Here is a 16,961-nt window from a genome sequence, read left to right as displayed (position 1 = left end):
CCCATGCCGCGACTGGCCCACACCGACGCCGCCACGCCTTACCCGGACTGACCGTGTGATGGGACTCATCACACGAAAGTGTAAGCCGTGCGCCGTGTTCGAACGTTCGTGTAGTCTCTTCCGGGTGGTTAAGCTGTCCTCTTTTTGGTGATACGTGTCTTTGTTCCGTGTGTCTGTCGTGGGTTTACCGGTACATAAACGCAGTTATCCCTGGTCCTTTTCTCTATCACTTTGCTTCGACTAAGAACCTGACAGCAGCAATATATTACCTGATCTTTGGGGCAGCAAAAGCCCATGTACAAGCATGGCAAGCATCACAGCTGAACTCATTTTACAAGTGAAAGTGATGTGCTTCTTGCCCAATAATGTGACGTGTCGGAGTGATATGCAGGCAGCTTGGCGGCCAGTGTGAACCAGGCACTGCTGGCATTGAAGGGAGCAGCAACGCCAGCTTTGCATTTTGAGGTGTGTAAATTTAAAAATGCTTTGTTTTACTTTTTGCATGTTTTTAGGATGGCACGGTCGCTTTCATTTCTTCTAAGTTAAAGGTCCTCACAACTGTTTTGCATGGAAAAAAAAAAGTATGTTGTACCGTAACATTTCGAATTGCCCCCACCTTTGTAAGGCCCCCTTCACTCTAAGCCTCAAGATTCATCGCACCTGAACAGGCCTGCGACGGCTGGCTGGTTTATTATCTTGCCCAGTAAGGTTCAATCATAGCAGCCCAATAGCCGAATCTCTAGGTGTCATTTCTCATTTTTCTTTTCGTGGACTCGGTTTCTTTTGGCGACAACATGCGCTCGATATTTTTGCTAAGCTGTGGGCCTCTACCCGAGGATACTGTGGAGTGGTCCTTCAAGGAGCCATGAAAAGAAAATGCAAGTTGGTTTTATTCGAAACATTTCGTGTTTTATAGTGCCCCCAGCGCTTGTCCGGACACAAACGGTGCTTTATTCACTGAGAAATTAAACAATTTAGGTTAAAATTTTGATTTTCCCGCTCAATCGTGCGTTTTCGTGGTCCCAAATGGCATCACAGGAACCGACCGCTCTGCAGCCTAGAGTACCTTCATTCACGCATCCGCCGTACAGGGTAGAGAGACGTATACGCTGGCGCCGCCATTTTCGGTTGCTCGCTCGCCACCGAAGCAAGTCATTGTGCAAAAACGAGCTAAAATTATCGCCGCAACGCAGTTTACTGAACAAGTTTAAATCATATTGTCTGTTTCGCGTTGCTAGGTCTCATGGGAAACGAAAAGAATAACGCGTTGAGCCCCTTGGCCCAATTGCGGCGGCACGGGACCGTTCAAAGGTTGTCTCCACCCTGTACAGCGGTGTTGGTTTGTTCCCGCGTTTCTTTACGTTCCGTAACCTAGATGGCGCCACCATACCGTGGCAAGCGTTTGGTTTGTTTTTGCCCGCATTTAAACCTGGCTTGTTTTTGTTCTGGGAGAAAATATTCGTTCCCTGAAACAGTGCTCGCTCGACAAATGGGGTCACGTAAGACACCGTTGCTTGCGTCAATCGGCCAGTAACGTCTGAGACAACCCCAAGCCCCGTAGTGCTGTGCAGCTAAACCGAGCTTGCTATGCGCAGTACGAACAGCAGAACGCATCAGTACTTCTATGTTTACATGTGCTTTCGTAACTTCCACTGTTTGTCCCATCATTCTTATTGCTTTGTAAAGAATGTGCCCTAAATTTAAGCGAGAATCGCTCGTTCGTCTAGTTTGTAAGCTCTACCTAATTTGCGTCTGCTTCTGCCAGCCTCCGCCAATCGCAGAGCTTAGCTCATGTGACATCATAGGTTCTGTTGCGGGAAATGAGCTGGTGGGTCGCATGACCATTTCCGTTTTTCTTAATTATGTAGCTTATTTGAGCGAAGTTTACGTTAAAAGTGGTGTCAGTATGATTCTAACGAGACAATCTTTTGAATGAACTAAACTTGTGTTTTCTCTTCATGGCTCCTTTCAGGGGCTGTGGTATAAGCAACGCACTGGTTGGCTCGGAGGAAGGCGACCGGCGTGGTGAACTAGCAGAGCTGAGGTGCCAGGAGACCGGGCCAGACTTTAAGCGGACTTCTCCGCCACATCTACGATGCTCACAGTGCTTCTACAATTCCAGGTGCTGACGTGCCTGGTGCCTGGAGCCGTTTGCCCTTACGTCACCGCCCAAAGTCCCTCCGGAACCACCTACCTGCACGAAGAAAGTTCTCCGCCCGCCGCACATCCCCCTTCCAAGTTAAATGACACCCGCCACCCGCTTTTAGCACGAGCCTGGCACACCGCCTGGCAACCTTGGCCCTCTCCGACGTCAGCAACCACGGGACCGGATCGAGCGCTACATAAACAGCCAGGAATCGCCGACTGCTCGGGGCACAGCACGGCCACATCTACGATGCTCACAGTGCTTCTACAATTCCAGGTTTGTTACCTCACCTGCTCAAAAGAATTCAGAAGTGATTACAGATGTATAGTGGCGGTGTCGTGCCCCTACGACTTGAAGTGTCGCGGAGTGATGCCATTGTGTCGCGATGCGTTTGTCCTCCATTTGCTGTGCGAAATTTTGTTAATACTATCCGGTGATGTTGAGGTTAACCCCGGACCCTCCCCTAGTGCTGAACTTTTACCTATCCTCGACGCTATCAAACGAATAGAGAGTGTTCAAGCCGCAATTCGCATAGATCTTGAACAAATTAAATCAGCACAGACTGCCCAAGAAAACCTTATAGCTGAGATTCTGATCCGCTCCAACACATTAGATACAAGTCAACAAAACCAAGGAATCTCGACTGCTGTAAACACTATCGACCGACTGGAGCATGCCATCACTACCCTAAAAGCCGCGAACATTCACACCAACAACCGTATGCGCAGAGACAACCTTATTTTCTTTGGCATTGATGATTCCGATAAAGAACCTTGGAGCGATTCAGAGAACAAAATTCTAGACCTGTGCAAAAATACTCTTGAACTAACCCTAAGTGCTAGCGATATAGAACAACAAAAAAACGCCCTATAATAGTAAAACTGGCTCACTTCAAGACGAAAGAAAACATATTGGCTTGCGGACGTAAGCTGAAAGATACATGTTTTGCAAGAAGAGAAGACTGTGCCCCGAGTACGCAATTTTCACGCTCTCAATTGTTAAAATTTATCAAGCCCCAAAAATGCGCGTTTAAGCTTAGCCTGGATAAACTACACGTAGGTAGCAGATGTTACTTTTACGACGCTGCATCCGACAACGTTATTGAACACCCCACAGCACCAAACAGCAATACACTAACAGCCCCTAGAGATACCTTATCTGAGCCACCCCAGTGACGAACAAGAAATGCTACCCTCTCTTCCTCCAAAAACCGACCTGACTCATTCCTTAACATTAGTGGGCTTTTCACCAACATCCGCAGCATAATACCAAAATGTGACGAACTCGAAAGCTTCATAGACGATACCGCAGCCGATATCGTATTGTTAACCGAAACGTGGCTTAACAAGGACGTCAGGGACTGCGAAGTTTTTCCATCCAACCCCAGTTTAACAATATATCGACGTGACAGACATGACAGACGAGGGGGAGGAGTACTGATTGCCGTTAGAAACAGCTTACTATCGTCACTAATCACTCATGACGACAACATTGAACTAACATGGGTATGCGTGCACAGTACAATTGGCAAAATAGTGTTTGGAATATGTTACCGTCCACCAGATAGTAGCCCCTCCTTTTGCGATAACTTACGTATTTCCCTAGAACAAATAAAAAAAGATATACCCGAGGCACCAATCTTCCTTTTCGGAGATTTTAATCATCCCAGCATAAATTGGCCGCTACTTCCAGTACCCAACAAATAAAAATCACCACATAGCGAACCGAAGCAGTTTCTTGAATTTACTCTGGACTTTAATCTGCACCAAACCGTAGCATGCCCTACAAGGGGCGACAACACCCTAGATCTCTTATTAACATCTAGCCCTGAAAACATAAAAAAATGTGACTTTGCTCCCTGACCTCAGCGACCACAGCCTACTTCATATCAGCATTTCATTGCCTATAAAAAAAGAACGCCCCGACGCAAAAATCAATCACAGATTACAAGAAAGCTAACTTCGACGCATTTAACCGTGAACTTGCACTCTTCTACGACGATTTTCGACGCTTATACTCTGCTCGCTCGGTCAACACTAATTGGGAATTATATAAAAACACAATGCTGAACTTAAAAAACAGACATATTCCCACTATCCTTGTAAATACAGACAAAAATAACCCGTGGTTTACGCAGCGTCTAAAACGCCTACTTAACAAGAAAAAACGCCTTTATCGGAAAGCAAAGCTTCTTAATAACCCCATGGTTTGGGATCAGTACAAATTGATTGCTAATGAATATATTAAAAAACTGAAAGCTTCCAAAGACAAATTCTTCTCAACTGACCTCTTATCAATCCTACACTCTAACCCTAGTAAATTCTTTCAAATTATCTCCCCGCCAGATCGTCAAACGCAGCTTCAGCTATCAAACGCAGACAACGAATTAATCGAAACTGGAAAATGTGCTACAGCCCTTAACAACTTCTTTACGTCAGTGTTTTTACCTGCTCAAAGCTTTAATTGTACCCAGTTACCACACTACTCGCCTACCATAATGCCCGATATCCAGATTAACGTTGACGGAATAGCTAGGTTAATAAACTCTCTCAAATTATCGTCCTCGGCCGGTTGCGATCAAATCAGCAGCAAACTACTTAAAAACACAATTTCCCTGTCAAGCGCAATACTAACCTTGCTCTTCCAACAATCGCTAAGCACTGGTGAGGTTCCCCACGATTGGAAAAACGCACAAGTCATTCCCATCCATAAGTCTGGAGACCGATCAAAAGCAACTAATTACCGTCCGATTTCATTAACCAGCATCCCATCCAAACTGCTAGAACACATTATAGCAACCAATTTAATGAACTATCTCGAATCAATTAACTTCTTTTATGCAAACCAGCATGGTTTTAGAAAACTATTATCATGCGAAACTCAGCTATCAGAATTCACCGACGATATCTTGCAACATATGGACGATCATCTACAAATTGACGCCATCTTCCTCGACTTCTCGAAGGCCTTCGACCGTGTCCCACACAATCACTTGCTTGCAAAATTATCTACTCTGGGAATCCCCCCGATACTGATTACTTGGATAGAACATTTCTTAAAAGGACGCGTACAATACCCAACTGCTAACTCCCATGATTCGCAAATTTCTAGTGTTACATCCGGTGTCCCCCAGGGAGCAGGCTTATCCCCCCTATTATTTTTATCTACGTCAACGACCTGCCATCTAACACAAAAACCAGACTCCGTCTTTTTGCGGATGACTGCGTCATCTACAATGCCATTCGTAACCCTAGCGATTCCACTGATCTTCAGGAAGACATTGACACTATCGTTGCATGGTGTGCAAAATGGCTCATGCCTCTTAACCTTAATAAGTGCCAATCCATGTCCTTTTCTCGTAAACGCAGCATCACAAATCACGCATACCATATCAGTTCAAATGAAATAACTCGAACAGACTGCTATAAGTATCTAGGCGTTCACTTGACATCGTCATTATCATGGGTCACCCACATTGAAACAATATGCGCACACGCCTCACGCACACTCGGCTTTTTGCGCCGCAATCTCAGATCTGCATCACCAACTGTTAAAAAAACTTGCATATCAGACATACTTTCGGCCTAAATTGGAATACGCTTCATCTATCTGGCACCCCTCACAAGCATATCTCACCTACGAGCTAGAATCCATCCAGAATCGCGCGGCTCGCTTCATCATGTCAAACTACTCGCGTAAATCTAGCATCACTGAACTCAAACGCACACTTGACCTTCCATGTCTCCAATCACGTCGAATCATCTCGCGTCTCTGCTTGCTTCACTCGTTCTACTATCACCCAATAGCCAGGCACCCTTGACTTCAACCCCCGCCCAGAATCTCGCCGCGCCGCATCCATAGCAAACCAATCGCACACATTCAGGGCCGCACATCATCGATGAAAGATTCTTTTTTCCCTCATGCAATAACCCTGTGGAATACCCTGCCCGACAGTATTGTTTCGTCCGCTGACCGCACGACTTTTCGCGAGAAACTAGCAGTGCATTTCACCTAAATGGTTTTTGTTAAAATGACTTACTAGCTAAACCATTTTTGTAACAACCTTTTAGTGACCCATGCATTCTGATGCTTATTACTTATGTATATTGCTCTTTTATTGTAGTCTATGATTTTGAATATTTTTCTGCTTTCTTGTTTCCTTTCTGAGCGATGTTTTTTGTTCCCTTTCTTCGTCTTTTCTTCCTTTTTTCGGCCACTTGTGTGATGAAGAGTCCGTCACATATTGTTTGCCCCCGCCTTATGTAATGCCTCCGGGACCTTAAGGCTTCAATAAATGAAATGAAATGAAATTATGGTTTTGCAAGCGATGACTAACATTCTTTGGCAAAATTTTAGGTGCATGTGCATTCTGTTTATTCTTCCCGGCAGGGGATCTACGTCACCGCATCTTGAATTTTGTTGTCATTTTTGGATAGCGCCCCCTCCCCACTTTGCCCTTTGCCAGTTATCTCCACTTGCCTACAGGGAGGCATTTGCTAAAACTTTTCACGTAATAAAAATGTGTAATTGCTTGATTACAGTACATGCACATGGCAGGAGTACCTAAGCACCTAAGCAGTTCTTTTGGGCTGTGTATATGAAGGCATAAATGGCGAGTTGAGTGTCTGAGACACTTTGCTTCCATCTCATTGCCAAAGGGCTTTCTAAACTTTCCACTTCAGAAGCTTCGCTTTGCAACCTGCTTTATGCTTTGAAATGGGTTTGGTATGTCTCCTATGTGTCATGCCATTGCTAGTTTATGCCACCCTGCGATGGGAGAGTCTGTGACAATAGTGAATTTCTCTACCTGCTTTTTTTTTAATTCTATTAATCTGTGGTGAATTGGAAGGGACAAGCTCCCTCCCCCTCTCTGGTGCTAAGTTTTTCGCATTGTGGAATGCCTTCTACATGCTATGGAGTACTTCTGAAGAAGAGATTTCTCTGCTATGGGCACTGACGTTGGACACCAGCTTTTTAGCAAATAGGGTGTTTAAAGCTTTCACCTGAAAAAATCTATCACACTGCAAAAAAAACAACAATTGGAAGAGTAGAAACTGCTTTTTCCGGCAGATAAATGTCATACATGCTGAAAGCTGCCATGATGGCAGGACGTAGCCACTGAAGTTAAAACATAAAACTTTGATATCCAAACAAATAGCTTGTGCCATTCCTCCTGTTTTTGTTCCTGGTGTTTTTGTTTGGCTACGAACGACGTAGGAGAAGCTGCCCTTGCTCTGTACTTGCTCCATGTTTCAAGCGTATTTGAAGTACAGAATTTTCAAAATTGTGTTACTTGCATACAATCTGCTTAAATGATTAAGAGCTTTTTAAAGGAGCCATGAAGAGAAAACACAAGTTGGTTCATTCGAAAGATTGTCTCGTTAGAATCATACTGACACCACTTTTAACGTAAACTTCGCTATAATAAGCTACATAATTAGGAAAAACGGGAATGGTCATGCGACCCACCAGCTCATTTCCCGCAACAGAACCTATGATGTCACATGAGCTAAGCTCTGCGATTGGCGGAGGCTAGCAGAAGCAGACGCAAATTAGGTAGAGCTTACAAACTAGACGAACGAGCGATTTGCGCTTAAATTTAGGGCACATTCTTTACAAAGCAATAAGAATGATGGGACAAACAGTGGAAGTTACGAAAGCACATGTAAAAAACATAGAAGTACTGATGCGTTCTGCTGTTCGTACTGCGCACAGCATGCTTGGCTTAGCTGCACAGCACTACGGGGCTTGGGGTTGTCTCAGACGACACTGGCCGATTGACGCAAGCAAAGGTGTCGTACGTGACCCCATTTGTCGAGCGAGCACTGTTTCAGGGAACGAATATTTTCTCCCAAAACAAAAACAAGCCAGGTTTAAATGCGGGCAAAAACAAACCAAACGCTTGCCACGGTATGGTTGCGCCATCTAGGTTACGGAACGTAAACAAACGCGGGAACAAACCAACACCGCTGTACAGGGTGGAGACAACCTTTGAACGGTCCCGTGCCGCCGCAATTGGGCCAAGGGGCTCAACACGTTATTCTTTTCGTTTCCCACGAGACCTAGCAACGCGAAACAGACAATATGATTTAAACTTGTTCAGTAAACCGCGTTGCGGCGATAATTTTAGCGCGTTTTTGCACAATGACTTGCTTCGGTGGCGAGCGAGCAACCGAAAATGGCGGCGCCAGCGTATACGTGTCTCTACCCTGTACGGCGGATGCGTGAATGAAGGTACTCTAGGCTGCAGAGCGGTCGGTTCCTGTGATGTCATTTGGGACCACGAAAACGCACGATTGAGCGGGAAAATCAAAATTTTAACCTAAATTGTTTAATTTCTCAGTGAATAAAGCACCGTTTGTATCCGGACATGCGCTGGGGGCACTATAAAACACGAAATCCTTCGAATAAATCCAACTTGCATTTTCTCTTCATGGCTCCTTTAAGAGTCATGCCTAGGATATTTTTAATGGGCAAGCGAGAATTCTTTCTTTTTTTTTTGGTGGGATGCGATATTGGTGAATTGCATTTTATCATTAAAGTGTGTGAACTGATACTTCATTTTGTGTTCACATCTTCAATCATCTCCCAGCCCTTGCCAGAAGAAGCCCCTCCAAAGCCGGAAACCAGTCACATCTCGTGCAGCCCGGTGCAGCCAGGACCAGGTTGCGCTACCTCTTCTGACCAGAATCAGCAGCCAACTACGATGTTGATGGCTGCCCAAGTGGAGCTGTCCATGCAAGTAAGGAATGTCTTATTTACATTTTAAAAGTTTGTGAAATGGTGTACTCCTGTACTCCTATATGAAACATACCGTGGCACACAGTATACAGAAGATTATTAATAGCCTTGTGTCATTTTTGGAGGCTAATAACATGAATTAACTATGAGCTTGTCAGAATAACCGACCTCGGGAATACTAATAACCGTTGTGATAAAATGGGCAGAATTGTGCGGAAGGAACATCATGAGCCACCCTTCGGCTTCTTAACAACTCGCGCATTATATTCAAGAGAGAATCCAAACGGTCATAATGGGAAGAAAGAGTAGACAATTGGCTCAACAGATTGGCCACCACTCTGCACCAGTCCTTCACTACAATAATAGATTGCCTTGGTATCTGTGCAGTGGCAAATTGTAGCTGGTTAAGTTGCATTTTCAGAAACTCATGATGATGATTGTGGGGTTTAACGCGCCGACGCAACGCAGGCGATGAGGCGCGCCGTAGTGGAGGGCTCCGGGTTAATTTTGACCACCTGGAGATCTTTAACGTGCGCCGAAATCTCGTACACACGGGCGTTTTTGCTTTTCGCCTCCATCAGAAAAGCGGCCGCCGCGGCCGGGAATCGAACCCGCGACCTCGTGCTCAGCAGCGCAACGCCTTAGCCACTGGGCTACCGCGGCGGGTTTTTCAGAAACTGGGGCACAGTTGAAAAGCCCCTATCATTGGCAGGTGGTGTATAAATGTGGCTTGGTTTATCGTTAGACACTGTCAGTGGACACAGTAGGAGCAAAAAAACAAAAAAAAACTGATGTTTGAGTACTATCAAAGTTCTTCCTTGGATTTGAATATGGGGGATGGTAGTCTCTACAAAATATTTTTAACCCTTTCTCTGTCGGGTGTTTCTGGCCGTGACGCACCACCAGTGTCGGCTTGGTTTCTGGAATATCGGGGAAGCAGCATAGTTATTTATTTGACTATGATAGTGTCTCGAACGTAACGCGTGAAAAGGAGAGTGTGTGGGTGAGAAATCGGCTGTCTTTCAGATATTTTCAGTTTGCCGTGCAGGAGAATGATTGCTCTTGTTTCCAGTCGCACTCATGGAGGGAGCACTTTCAGCAGCCCACACAATGTACAGAACTGACGCGTTGCAAAATTATGATGGCAGATAGAGATAAAAGGAGGATACAACATTGATACAACCACCACACTTGCCGCTGACAGCGACAAGTGAGGGCACGGCGAGCGAGCCAAAGTCGCAATTGAGTCATGTTTCGGTCTATTGGAGAGGCAGCGGTGCGCTGGGAAAACCTGGCGCAACGTAGCAGATGCGGGAACAGAGTAATAATAAAAAAAACGTAGGAACCCATTGCGGATTGCACAACAGCCCTCGCACGTGTGCCGCTTGGTCACTCATCCAGACAGTGCAGCGCACGGAGCGACCAAGCCCCCCCTGCAACAGAGGGTGGATGCGGTCGCTCCATGCTCTTCGATATACAGTGAGAGAGTTAGCGACAGAAAATGCGAGCTACTAGAAAGATTCGACAGATCGCACGAACAATCCAGGCGCACCAGCTGTGCGTTATGGCGCGAATTCTTGAACACACAATAGAGAATGTACTGGTACGTCAGTGACACTGCAGAGGGGAAATGTGAAAACGTACCGGTGTGTCAGTGACAGTGAAAGGGTTAAATTGTAAATTAAAATTAAAATTTAAAAAGAGACCAATATGATTTCGGACCTTTGCAGTTGTTTAGCAAGAGGTGTCTTGCTTACAGAGGACATTCAGTATTGAGCAAATTGAGATTCGTGTTTCGTGTTACTGCATTTCAGCCAGAGGAGGTGCGACCAGCCACTGCAACATCTCATCTTGAGGCTGCACCAGCCACTGAGCCACTCCATCCAGACAACACTGAGGAACTTTTTGTTGTCAGCAATGGAAAGGCAAGCTGTTTGGCCCCAAATATGATTTATTCTGAATATTTCGTACTCTTCTAATTTTGCGTGGACAGCATTTTTTAAATGGGTGCTCTTACAAATGCCCGTGGATGTTTTGTATTCTTGCAAAGTTCAGTTGTGTGGCAAACTAATTTTTCTAAAAGATTTTGTTTAACATCAATAAAGTGTAAATATATTTATAAAAAATTATAGGATATAAAATCTTTTTGAACGGTGCACGGCTACAGTCATGTAGGTTAGCTAGCACAATAAAGTGTTACAAGTGCGGCTAAAGTTCTCATTGTTTAATTATAAATCAACCAGCACAATGCACCAGTACAGGACTGTGTTAGCTGTTGAAGTGACGGAACACTAACTTATTTTTGGTGCTTTACTTGCTCTAATATTCGCGTCATTGTTAATTAGCTAACTGTAGTGTCTTAAACTAGACCTGTTGCATAATCATTAGTAAAAGTTCATCTAGTTTACCCTTGACACATGCTGAAATGAAGTAAGTTGTACCAGAGTCCTTCAATGCTTCTCTGGTCATGAAACTCCTAGCCAAGTTTCGTACGCGCAGAAAGGCTATCGCGAGGGGCGCAACCGCACATCGGAGGGCATCGGGCGGCCGCCGCTACTCTGCAGCCAGTCCGGCAGGCAGGAACGCAGTAGCAGCATGCCCGTTCGCACCGAATTTTTTCGCCACTCACAAAATGACAAGTCCATTTGAGCAGCCCACGACACGTAAACCGAAAGCGCACTGCTGATAAGGCGGCGAGCATCTGTTTTATCTTACTCCGTGGTCTGTTCCCGGCCAAACGGGCTCTGACCAACGCCCCTGGCTGCCCTCCGATCAACACCAGCGCGCGGCGCGGCAGCGTACGAAGCTCTCCCATAGCGTGATGTCGAAGTTTCATGACCAGAAGGGAATTGAAGGACTCTGGTTGTACCAATGCATATGAAGCACACAATCATAGTATTGTCCAGTAAATTCATTTCAGTGATGAAGCTCACTGCACTGCTCAGATAATTAAGTGGTTTTGTGCGTTGTGTGGCAAGCTAGTAAAAATTGCCATTTCCTTTCTTGAAAGGCAGATTTCTTAAATTCATGCTGTATACAGTTAAACCTCGATGTAACGAACTTCAATGAAACGAAACCCTGGAAGTATCAAACCACAGAATTTTTTTGTAACTTCAAGTGTATGCACACCATGTATTTTCACCCCCTGTGTAACGAAGTCCCGTTTGCCGAAATTTTAATGTAACGAAGTTTCATCGCGAACTAGGCACAAAATTTTAGTTCTAGAAGTAAATTTCGGGAGACGCAAGGGCCGAAACGGGGTCTCAATAAAATGCGAGCGGCAACACTGGCCGCCCAATGCCGCGGATGCAGCGAGCCACGGAGTCCGTGAGCAAGCTCCTCACATGCAAACTGCGTGGCGTGCATACACGGCTGGTGCACTATTTCTGTTTCTGTCGAAGCTTAATCGCCTACGCGGGCATCATCATGACCCACATGGGGCGTTTTCTGCACGGACACCACCCGCGTGATGCAGTCAGCTGCAGCGACTGCTTCTAACCACTCGCTGAAACGCAACTCGAGGGGCAAATGAGAGGGGCATGTGAGAAAAAACGCAAATAACGGGGATGACATTTTCACTGTAAAACTTCACAAGCCCCGCTTACGAAAGCACTCATCAAATATCCTCTGCGGTAATAAGCCTAATCGTCTCTAGCGGGGCCGCAGGCACCACATTCTGCTGCTTTGCCCTCCGTTTGAGTTCGCTCATGCTTGTTGGATTCCATCGTTCCAGCAAGCATTTGTGAATTTTTAAGAGCCTTGCGCACTCATTTTTTTTCACTCTGCCTCGGCCAGAAAGCGACTCGAATTGCGCAGATTTTTGGGGGTGACGGCTGCGCGCGGCAGTGGGAAGAACCTGACCAGCTTCACCAATGGGAAGGCGTGCACTCTATGGTGGTAACGTCGAAGCGCTCGGGGATGCCAGCTGACCCCGCCAGAGACGATTTGGCTTACCACCGCGGAGGATATTTGATGGCTGCTTTCCTAACCGGCGAGAAGACGTATTGGAGTGAAAATTTCGCGCATGTTATCCGCTTTTTTTCTCGCATGCCCCTCGTTTGCTTCTGGAGTGGCGTTTCAGCGAGCGGTTAGAAGCATCGCATGGGTGGTCTCCGCGGCTGCGTCAGCGCGCCTGAGGCTTGTAGGGCGCGTTTTTGCGTGCAGAACACGACCCATGTGGTTCACGCTGATGCCCGCGTAAACGATTAAGCTCCAACAGAAACAGAAACAGTGTGCCAGCCGTGTATGCGCGCCACGTTTTCGTTTGCAGGAAATGCTTCACGCCATGAACACTTAATTATAACCACGAATTCAATGTAGTGAAATTTTGATGTAACGAAGTAAATTACGAATGTTACCGAATTCGTTACATCGAGGTTTAAATGTAGTTCAGGTCACTGATAGGCCATCGTTCCTTTGAAATTTCTTGAAACATTTGTTGTAGGAAACGGAAGCTACTTAGGGTATGATATATTTTGGCATTAATTTATCACCCGTTGACAGAAATTGCAAAATTCATTTAACCCTGCATGAAGGACTGAACTTCTTGATTGTGGAATTTGGCCAACCGTTAATTAAAATTTTCCTAACCACCTCACAAGCATTCAGGCCTCTATAATAATTGTTAAAGGGACCCTGCAGCACTTACCATCGACTACTCGACATCTATTTTGGGGTAAGCTGGAGTCTCAGCAATCTCCTCCCGCAAGAATTATAAAAATTGTTCGCTATCACCAAAACTACATGCAATGAGAAATCGCGCATAATCGTTACCTCTTGACTCAACCGTGGACAGACAACGCGACGAAAGCTGCGCGCTCTCTCCCGGAGAGGGGGCCAGCTTGCGGCGTTCTCTTCGGTAGCCTTCGATAGATTACAGGCTGAGGAGTTTTCGTTTTTTCTCTGCAACGTGGAGGGTCTATTTCTAGTTTGGTGCAACAAAAAAGCAGGCATTGCTGCCTGCTCGCAAGCGCGTTCATGCTGGTAGGGCGTTTCTGAAGCAATAAATAATTGTTGTGGAGTGGTCTGGTTGATAGGAAAGTATTGATTCAAATTCTGCGCGCACTCAAAAGACAAAAGAAACGTCAAAACCGTTCATACAGGTTCCGGCATAAAAGAGGTTGCTGCACAGCTCTGACAACGGTGGATTGTCACGTGAAATGCTAGAAATAAGCCACGAAGTTGAGCAGCAAAAACCAATAGTACAGACACCGCACAAATGACGTCACATCGGCTGTGCAGTGGTGCATAATGAGGGAAATTAAAAACCGCGCGGTTGGTTTTTTCGCACCTTTTACAGCTATTTGCATGCTCACCGCTTCACGTGCACGTGTATTATTTGGCTCAGGCATTCCTGGTAATGCAATGTAAACATTGCGGATGTTTATTGCACTGCTCAAAGAACATTGCAGGGTCCCTCATTAATGTTAATGGTAATTGCTCATGCAAAACATTGTCTTTTTTTCTCTTTCTTTTTTCCCCCCACTGAGGTTCCAGTTGCCCCTGGTTTGTCCATCAGTTCTGCCCGGTGGGAGGGGCTCAACAAATCCAAAACTGACAGCCTGTTTGTGCAGGACACCGTTCGGACGCTCTGGAAACCAGAGGCACTAAAAGACAGGAGTGTGACCGGGAAGCCCTGCATGGCCAAACTGAAGGTAGGTGCCCAAGGGAAGAAAGAGCTGACGCCTGAAAAACTTGGTGCCGTCCGAAGTGAGTCTGTTGGCTTAAATTACAAGCACGCATCCATAAAAGCTTCAAGTGAATTCTTATAGGTTGTGCATGTATTTGTGTCTGCTGTAACATGTTCACTGAGTACATCATCTAGCGTGATTGGTTTAGGAGCGGAGTTCTGTAGGCCGGCCCACTTAAGATATTACAGTGAATCACATAAGGCTTTGCTAAAAACTTTAGTAAATCCAGAAGCCACTACAACTAAGTTCCTAAAAAGCTTTTATAAACAGCACAAACAGTGGGGGATGTTATTGGTGATCGCTAGTCTTCAGGACCTGCGTTACACAATTTACAGAGACAGCACGAGATAATCAGAATGGCATGACAAGGGGTAAAGAGTAGCCTCATTTGACCGTGGAAAGTATTCACAGGTGGTACAACTAGCTGAGCATGTATGTAATATCGCTTGATTAATGGGTCAGCCACGCACACAAAAAGGTTCACGAGCACCCTCTAAACACACGTTCCCTGCTGCCTTTTCCATTTTGTGCAGGTTTTCCATTTTGTGCAGGTGCCTATGGTTACTTCGTCAAACACCACCAAACTGAAGCTCCCACAGAGAAGCGCCTAAAGGCATTCAATGGATATGTTGCAAACCTGCTGCGGGACCTGAAATAAAAGGGAAAAAGCAGCAGCTTCCAGTACTCTTTTGCGTATACAACTGGGCAAAGATCTAAGCACATGCGCAGCACAATATCAACACCTGCACATTGAACGCTTGTATGACACGCACACATCGAATGCATATTGTCGTTCACCCCAGGGAAATCTGTACGATAAACTTGAACGACATCGCTTGCAACGATCCGACCTTGTTGATCCAACGTATACGATGAGCTACTACGATGAGCTTCTACGATATCTCAATGATATCGTTGAAGCCTATGATATCATTCACCTTACGATCCCATAATCTCGCATACGAGTTATCGTTCATATATCGTCTGATTTTTTTTCAGTAGGGCTCTTTGCGGGGAATTTAATTAATGCCCCGTAACAGACCCCCCGTTGTTAGTAGCACCGTCTCGGTGCTAGGTAGGGTGAAGCTGTAGGTTGCGAACAGTGTGGCTAGTAGGGATTTGCTTTCACAGAACTGTTGTGCCACCACTCACGCTTGAAAACGCCGCGCCACCTCTCCTGCCATCTATGAAGCAAGTGTGGAAATACTATGCGATGGACGGGGTGTGGCACTGCCAAAGTACGGTAGATAAGTACAAAGAGGTGAACATCGCAAACAGACGAAACACGAGAAGAAAGGGGCAATCACGAATGCTGACTTACAATTGAAATTATTTTTCGGCGTGTCACATATATGCGCTGACAGTAAAAAAATACAAGAAAGCAGAAATGACATGAATTCTGTAGAAAACCCGAGCAGTCGTCACGCTGCACCAATGCCATGTGCCCCGAAAACGTGCTGAACTATCTGTGGGACAGAAAATTCTCTTTTTGGAAGAGGGACAACGAGGGTAAGCTCACACACTTTTCTTTTCGGCGCTCTATTTCTGCAGCCTCAATTATATCTCTGGGTATTTTGTCTTTGTGTTTTGCAATGGGGATATTCAGTAGTCTTCTGTGGAAGTTACGAAAGGTGACTTTTCAAAGGAGAATGATAAATTTCTGCCGCAACAATTGGGAGTCTTACGCATCAAGAAAATCGCACCACTGTTGGAGCAGAAAATGGGAAACCCATTCTTTGTGGGCGAACAAGACAGGCTGTGCGGCGTTTTGCTGGCGATACCTGCAGATTTATCAGCGCTTCTAGGTGAAGAAGGGTGCCTAATTTTGTCCCCCGCCCCGCTTTTAAAATACAAACATATTTGTACACTGCACAAATTTCTTGCTAAATATTTTGCGCATTCAAGATAACATAGTTTATAAGATTTCTAGAAGAGGTAGACAGCTTCGCTGGAATTTTCCACCGCTGTATTGCATTTCAAAAGTCCTGTGCACTGCGACATTGGATTTGAACTGAAAGTGCACGATCATAACTTAGTATCGACGAGATAACATTTCGTCATACGAAATCACCAAACAAAAAGAACTATCCCTTTCCTATCACACAATTACGCATGCGGTTGGGCCAAATTTAAGCTAGGCACGTAGTGCTTCGAACGGAAATAATTGTGGTCATTGCTGCAACGATTTGTGAGTTCTTGTGCGATTCCATTTGGCTAACTGCCAGGTGTTTTGAAAAAAAAAAGCATGAGAAGGAAAACGGGAAAAGGGGTGTTGTGGATAGGATCCAGGCCATGCTTCTGCTGAGGGCGCCGTTTATGACCTCTTCTTGCTCGACCTACCGATGGTGATTTCTCTTATTAGTTCGTTCTTTTCGTTCTTTCAC

At 45.5% G+C, this 16,961-nt stretch overlaps 2 long non-coding RNA genes across 2 annotated transcripts; both read left to right on the top strand.

Annotated features, from left to right (window-relative positions):
* Positions 1–337: 337 nt before the first annotated feature.
* Positions 338–10,813, top strand: LOC144167006 (uncharacterized). The gene is made up of 3 exons (XR_013321813.1): positions 338–465; positions 8,739–8,888; positions 10,702–10,813. It is a non-coding gene; the product is annotated as an uncharacterized LOC144167006 (long non-coding RNA).
* Positions 10,814–14,382: 3,569 nt separating this feature from the next.
* On the top strand, positions 14,383–15,279 carry LOC144167005 (uncharacterized). The gene is made up of 2 exons (XR_013321812.1): positions 14,383–14,596; positions 15,129–15,279. It is a non-coding gene; the product is annotated as an uncharacterized LOC144167005 (long non-coding RNA).
* The last annotated feature ends 1,682 nt before the right edge of the window (positions 15,280–16,961 follow it).

The sequence above is a fragment of the Haemaphysalis longicornis genome, unplaced genomic scaffold (assembly GCF_048455015.1).
Source record: "Haemaphysalis longicornis isolate Haplotype H1 unplaced genomic scaffold, Haemaphysalis longicornis Haplotype H1 scaffold_2, whole genome shotgun sequence".
Lineage (NCBI taxonomy): Eukaryota > Metazoa > Arthropoda > Arachnida > Ixodida > Ixodidae > Haemaphysalis > Haemaphysalis longicornis.
This window is presented reverse-complemented; position numbering and strand designations above follow the sequence as displayed.